Genomic DNA, 7,421 nt, shown 5'->3' with positions numbered 1-7,421 from the left:
TTTTTGTTTTGTTTTGTTTTGTTGGGGTTTTTTTTGTAACTGAAGCTGCTTAAGGTTTACTTTTTGTTGTTGTTGTTATTGTTGGTCCGGACAGTTACTTAACTGTTGTGGACTAAACTGTGCAACAAATCTGGGAGGAAGGGAAAGCAACCTGCCTAACTCATTACCTGTCCATAGCATCTACGGTATCATTTTGCTGCTGTTTCGACAGAAGTTGGAGATGCTCTTTAGATCGTAAGAACTTTTTCTGCCGGCCTCTTTAACTAACGGCCAATGCCTTCATTTCCTTTTTCTGCAAAGACAAACTGTATTTATTCTTTGGCATATTAGGGGATTCTGTAACACCTGCTGAAGCAGTAAGATCTGGTATTTACTGGCATAATTTCAAGCCTACCACAGTACTACCTCAGTTCAAAGTAAAGCCGGATTTGCGGTGTTGGTGTACGACAGGACCTCCTTTATCTCTATGCTGAGTCTCTCTCAAGAACGGTCGTCAGCCTTACTGAACTTGCAACGCGTACAGCTGCTGCTGCTGCTGGGTTGTGAATCACTAGCCGCAGGGTTTACTTCTCAGACAGAGCCGAACCAGGGCCCTGAAAAGTCTAAAATGGGATGAAACTCTGTGAATCGGACGTGGACGGAGGATTCAGAGTAGTTAAAACAAACAAACAAACAGTATAACTGAAGCAACGTAGGTTAAAAACATCAAACTGTATTGGGGGTATCTCTCTTTACCTTTGACACACTTGTTTAATCCTCTCTATGTAGGTGTTTATGTAGGTACTTCAGATTGCAAAAGCCTTTTCTCCTATTTACAAGCTCACTTCTGTCAGCTAACCCTCTTCTTAGCTGCGTTTCTTGTAACCAAAAATCCACATAGGCATGCTAGGAATGCAGGGATGATAATGGGTATCGGGCAGATTCAAGCGCTAATATTAACACAGTATTATCTTGCCATCTAGAAAGTCCTGATATTTGCCTTTTTCCAGGAAAGCACCATTGCAGCTGCAGGCATTATTACAGGGAAGAAGAACCATTGCAGTCACTTACCCTGAGTTCTTTTCAAGGCTACCCATTCATCACATTTCCAGTAGCCTGAAAATCCGAGTGATGTGGCGGCTACTGTCATAAATGTCTCATACAACTGTTGCACCAGACTAGCAGAATGTCACGCCACCTTGTTTCTCCTTCGATAAATTTGTTGAAGAGTTCGTATACATTTTAAGGGTACCTCCCACGTGCCTGCTCTGATAGACATGTAAGTATTACTAAGTTATTTGAGTTACGTGAGACTTTTTTTTTTTTTTTTTTTAAATCATTGTGCTGGTGGAACCTGTACTTCACTATTAACGATGCATTATCTCTTGGGATTTTTTTTCTGAGGAAGACGAGAGAGTCAACGTCTTACAAATATAACGAATGGCAATGCGGTCTTCCTGCTTACATGCTGAATTTTTAGAACTGAGGATTGTATTACAAGACAAAGATGAATGTAAACTAATTCCTTCCCTACCCCATGACACGCTTTATTTTTCTGTGTTATTTTTGGGGTCTTAAATCACAGCAATGCATAGGCTAATACAATATTAGATCTAAAATAAATTTAAATATCTAATCTATCTGTTTGAGGTTTTTTTTTTAATAATAATACTATAAATGGTTCTAAGACATTCTAAAATGCTGCTTGTTCAAGTCTGGAACTAGAAAAAAGAAACACCTTTGACATTTTCTGGCTGACCCCCCCCATAGCACTGAGTGTGGTACCTGCTGAATTCAATGTTTTGAATTTCTATTTTGAAGTAGCCCTCTGTACCAATTAAGAAATCATGCCACTAAAACAAATGGCTAAAACGCATACAGCAACTTCAAAACAAAAACTTGACAATATAGTCAATTCTTCTCTATCCTGTATATTTCACAAAGGCATATGCAATACTTACATTCTTAATTTAGTTTACAGAATGGAACCAAAATGTATAAATGTTATGTTTGCTAAAACTTCACAATGTATATTGGGTCTTTGTACATTTTGCCTGACTTACCTTAAATTTAAAATATTTTTTGCTATATAACCTTAACAGTTATTAAGCAGTGTTTTCTTTTTGGGTACGTATTGTTTCTGGATATCAAGATGTTAAATATATTTCTTGCTATTGTGATATGACAAGAGACTTAACTTATCTTGCTGTGTCTTCCAATGTACACGCTGTATATAAGGATAAATGTGATGCTGCTGGAGACCAGAATAAATGGAACTAGAGTAGTGTATTGTATTTAGTCTGTATTGATCATGGATGCTCTCCTTAATAGCCATATGCAATAAAATACATTATTTATGAAAGGAGTGAAGTATTTGTGTGCCTGTTTTCTCTAGGGGAGGCGTGGTTTTTCTGGTTGTTTACATAAAATCAGTTTATTCTCTTTTAAATGGAAACACACTTTCTGAATAAATCTCTTACTGCTCTGCACATGCTTACCTGCTTTCCTTTTAATGCATGTAACACTCCTGAAAAATAATGAAATAATTTTAAATCTTGTTTAAGAATAAAAAAATCAGTATTATAAAGGCAAAGTTTGTATATTTGAGGAACTAACTAGGAAAAATCAGTTTATTCTCTTTTAAAAGGAAACACACTTTCTTTGAATAAATCTTACTGCTCTGCACATGCTTACCTGCTTTCCTTTTAATGCATGTAACACTCCTGAAAAATAATGAAATAATTTTAAATCTTGTTTAAGAATAAAAAAATCAGTATTATAAAGGCAAAGTTTGTATATTTGAGGAACTAACTAGGAACAGAATTTGGTCTTAATTTTTAATTCCAGTTTTAAAAGTGAGTGGAAGACTATGGGAGTCTATTTAGTGGGAACAGACTTGCCCTATGCATGCTGTATAGTCACACTGGTACAAGGTGGACGGGAACCTAACGCACTACGTAGGTATCTTCATCTGCTGGCTTGTGTGCAGGGGCTCTGGGGCACAGTCATAGACACCATGGGGTCACCATAGCCTCATCTGCTCCTGGGCAGTAGGAATGTCCCTTATACCTGTGTAAATGACCCTTTTTCAATGTTTCTTGCACCCAGGTAAATGACCTGTGTGAATGTCACTGACTCATGACGGGGATTGTGGCGATGAGGGGCAGGGGACAAGAACAGTACATTCATAAAAAGCTTGATGTCCATTTCACAGCAGAGTCTTGCTGAGATCTCCTTTGCTTAAGCTGAGGAGTGTCTAAGTGACACATCTTTGTTGATCACACGAAAGCCTTCTGATGCAGAAGGAGACATCATCTCTCTATGTACCACATTTAAAGTCAGTTGGAGTGAAATCCTGTCTTGGGACATGTTACATTCTCCTGGCCACATCTACCACTAAGTGGGCTGGTACTTTCATGGTTACCTTATGTTTTAGGGATGATTGAAGGACCATACTCATACAACTTTGTCTTAAAAGGATAAAACCTGGCTCACTGTGGCAAGCTCAGGTTCTTTCTCTGAAAGTGGCTTGAATAGAAAAGAGCAATTCTGTCGCTGCAGTAGGATCATCCTGTGGCTGCTGGAGTGTCCATGTAAGCCACAGACTGCAGACATAAATCACAGACAATGTATATGCTGCCCAAGAGAGAACATTCAGTTCCTTCTCTCATCTGTCCTGACCGTCTTAGCTGCTGGCTTAGCTATGGGAGACAAAATGGGACATTGTGGATCTTATGGTGCCTGCATCCTTGAAGAGAAAGAGCAATTGCTTTAGTCTTTGAAATCGCTCTGGAGAAATACAACTATCAAAAAGTATCTTCTCCTTCTCTGCTGTCAACAGCGTACGTGAGTGGTACCTTACGATACCATAGAAGAAGAATGTGTTTGATAAGACATCTGGAAATCCAGTGTCAGATTCTCTGGTGGATTCAATTTCTGATCATCGGAGCATAAAGGAAACCTTTGGATACTCAGCCCACCCACAGCACAGTTTGGTGTGATGTAGGCTGCTTCCAAACAGCAATATTTGCACTGACGTGAGAGTGGTGCTCTTAAGTCCTTGTCCAGTGACTATCCTTCTCAAGGACCTCAAAGCAGTCCATGGCTCCCAGCCTCCTTGGGAACCTTGGTTTACTTTTTGTGGTACAGGGTTCAGGGAAGGGTTGATACATGTCCAGGTGTCACCCCAGCATGGAATGAGGTTGAGCGCTTACCTGTGCCCTGGAGGTTAGAAGCATTCCCAAATTCTCCAGTTCAGAGTGGCCCTGGAGACCACTATAAAAGGCATCATCTTTCAATAGCCTTTAAGACAAGCAAGTTGCCTTCTTCAACACCTATTCCTACCGTTCAACTTGCTTTCTGTTCTCAAAGAGGATGGGAAGAAGAAAGGGTTCAGGTCTTTGCTATGCTAATTCTGAACTCATTTGCGAGTATTCTGAGTGAGGAAATGCAACTTGGAGTCTGCTCTTGGGAGAGCCATTGCTGAACAGTGCAAAGGTTTAATAGGTAAGGTCTAATAAAGGTTGCTGGCTGGGGTTAAACCACGACAAAAGGGAACAGATTTGGCCAGAGGTGCGAGCCTTCATGCTCTGTGCGAGGCAAATCGCCTACCAAATCTTTCAGTGTATTACTACTGCTTCAGTCATTCCCAGATGGCTTTTCCACCTTGAGGAACTTCAGCCAGCTCTTGCAGAGACATGGCTTTTCCTGGGTGACAAGAGTCTCCGAAAGGGTCTGCAAACAGGGATTATATTTAATGACTGGGGTTTTTGCTTTTTAGGAGCCCTAAATATTTAACTTTCCATCGATGATAGGTATTTCTTATTTAAGGGTACGATTTGTGACATTTAGTGGGAATCTGACTTCTGAAAACAGGACTTTTCTGAAGTATCTCAATGGCCTACCAAAGTAATAGAGACAGAAGATGTCACCATTTACTTCTGAAAATATAGAACCCTGGGTTTTTTAAAAATTTTTTATTTATTATTGTGAGGTGTCCAATCTATGTATCAGACTAAATATATGTTTTACAATGTTCAAGCTAGGGATGGGGAAACTATGGCCTGCGGGGTGGATATGACACATAATATTGCTTCATATGAGCCATGGCCTCATAATTTTTTTCGTATTATTAGGCAACATAGTGTCATGTGTTGAATGTGTGGCTGCCAAAAGTTTTTGAAAAGTCTACTTGATCCTCAGTATTTCTTTACAGGGCCTCTTTGCATCTTGTCTTTTCCCCTCTGCTTAAAGTGAGTAATAAACACAATCATAAAAATGCATCAGTAAGTGCTAAACTGAATGTAGAAGGTGTGTCTAGAAGGTGAGGAGCACTACTGCCAAAATACTAGCTCTTACACAAGGAAGAGGATATAAACATCAGGCTATGTTTACACATTGTAAATGGAGGAGGCGGAAAATGGAATTAGACACACCTTGAAACATCCATTAATATGAATACGAGGAGGGTGTAGATAAAGGAACAAGATTCCCTTACCTGGAAACATGCTTGCTGCAGATGGACCAGTCAAATTGAACTCCCACATTTGACAGGAATTAAACGTTAATATATTATTCTGTCTGAACCTTTGAAATTTCTGCCACTGCTCCTAAAAATAGTTTTCCTTCTCATTAAGTAGGGATCCTGTCTGAAAATGTGGGTGTACCCAACAATGCGGTTATTACTTCCCATTCATTCATTAGCCTGAGTAAGGTCTATTGCAGAGGTGAACATCCAGGCCTACCATTCTACCTCAGACAAACTCTGACGTGGAAATTATGCCCCAGCAAAAGGGTCCAGACGTAGATCTTGTAATACGACTTAGATTTTCCAAAAAAAAGTGAACTGAAGTGTACCCTTAATTCAAAATATCAGATCAAATGATGAAACGTGTATAAAGGGATGAATTTACTACATCTCCACTAGAATATTTTTGTGTGAAAACTCTCACCTTAAAACAGTAGAGTTAATATATGCTCCTAATTCCTTTAAAAAGTTTCCTTTCACCCAGGCATAATCGCTTTTTGGACAAATTTGTACACTAAATGACTGTGGAAAGGTCTCCCAGGTATCCCCTATGAGGTCTCCAAGGCATAGTCTAAATTTGTGGTGCTATAATACATTACGACCCTATTTGACAGAGCAGTTACTCCGGGAAAAGAATAATGATCATTTCTGTAACATTGGCCCTTTACTGGCAATTGATCTGGTTTAGATGCAGATGTTGACGGAAAGGAACTGGTGAGACTGGTTACTCTCAATTAAAACTCAGATCATTTGCTCAAGAGTGCTCTTATCCGACTGCAGATGAAACTCCTTATTCAACACGATGAATCCAAAAAAACAAAGCAACACCATGGTCGTCTTCTCTGACAGTTGTGGGCAGTATAATTTCCTACCAGGAGACACGAATGCTTTCCACGTATCAGGAGAGGAACCGTCCCGCGTGTTACAGAAGACTGGCAACTCCCCCGTGCCGAGGAGGCTCAGGGCAGAGTGAGTCCTCCACGCAGGGCTCCCACCGCTCCCGGGCATTAGGGGTGAAGCTGGTCGGCGTGACAAAGCAGCCTGTTCTCATCAAACTTTTCAGATGAGCGTTGCCATCCTGCGAAAGGACCAGAAAGTGCGGGCGGTGGTGTATTATGCCATTACTTCAGCTGTGTGATAAACCTAGCTGTCATGGTTCATGCAAATGCGTATATACTTAAACAAGCTACGGAGATAGGGGAGAATTAAGGGATACAGCAACTACACCACCGTATCTATCATTTTACTTAATCTGACCCAGAGGTAACTGTGAGGTGTTTACCCCTTCCCTACGGAGCAGTGATTACCTCAAATTACCTTGCACTTACCATGGGATCAGGGTATAAACACAGAGACTGGGAAGTAAGTTCACACCGAGCTTGCCCTTAGTAGGGTCACCCGGATCACCTAGAACATACCCACCGATTGCCCTTTTACTGCTGCCAATTTGCAGTCTAAGTATCACAAGCTGTTGCACAAAGATAAACGCTGGGGCCCCGGTCTCGGTGGCCGCAGATTAGGAATATGCCACCATTGCATTCATGGTGATTTACTGCAATTGAAGCTCTGACTCAGAGTCGTTTGGGAGGTTGTTTATATATTTTTGAAATTTTGTTTTTTAAACCTTATGTCCTCTGAAGGCTTTTCTGTGTTGTGGTATAAGATTGCCTTTGAGCAGTACCTCAAGAAATGTAATTATAGTCAGTTATTTATCATGTCTATCAAGCTGTTCCACTTAAATGTCTTGATTCTTAAGTGGGATACACGAAGAACATTTTTTTTTTCTAGAATGCCCAACCTCACAATGACTGCCCATTTTCTCAAGGCTAAACTGCTTTTAAATGACATTTTTTTTGTTTCTGTTCAATGTGTCAGTGCAAGCAGAGAGGAATTTTCACAGCTAGTCTGTGCCTTT

The sequence above is a fragment of the Aptenodytes forsteri genome, unplaced genomic scaffold (genome assembly GCF_000699145.1).
Source record: "Aptenodytes forsteri isolate BGI_AS27 unplaced genomic scaffold, ASM69914v1 Scaffold96, whole genome shotgun sequence".
NCBI lineage: Eukaryota > Metazoa > Chordata > Aves > Sphenisciformes > Spheniscidae > Aptenodytes > Aptenodytes forsteri.
This window is presented reverse-complemented; position numbering follows the sequence as displayed.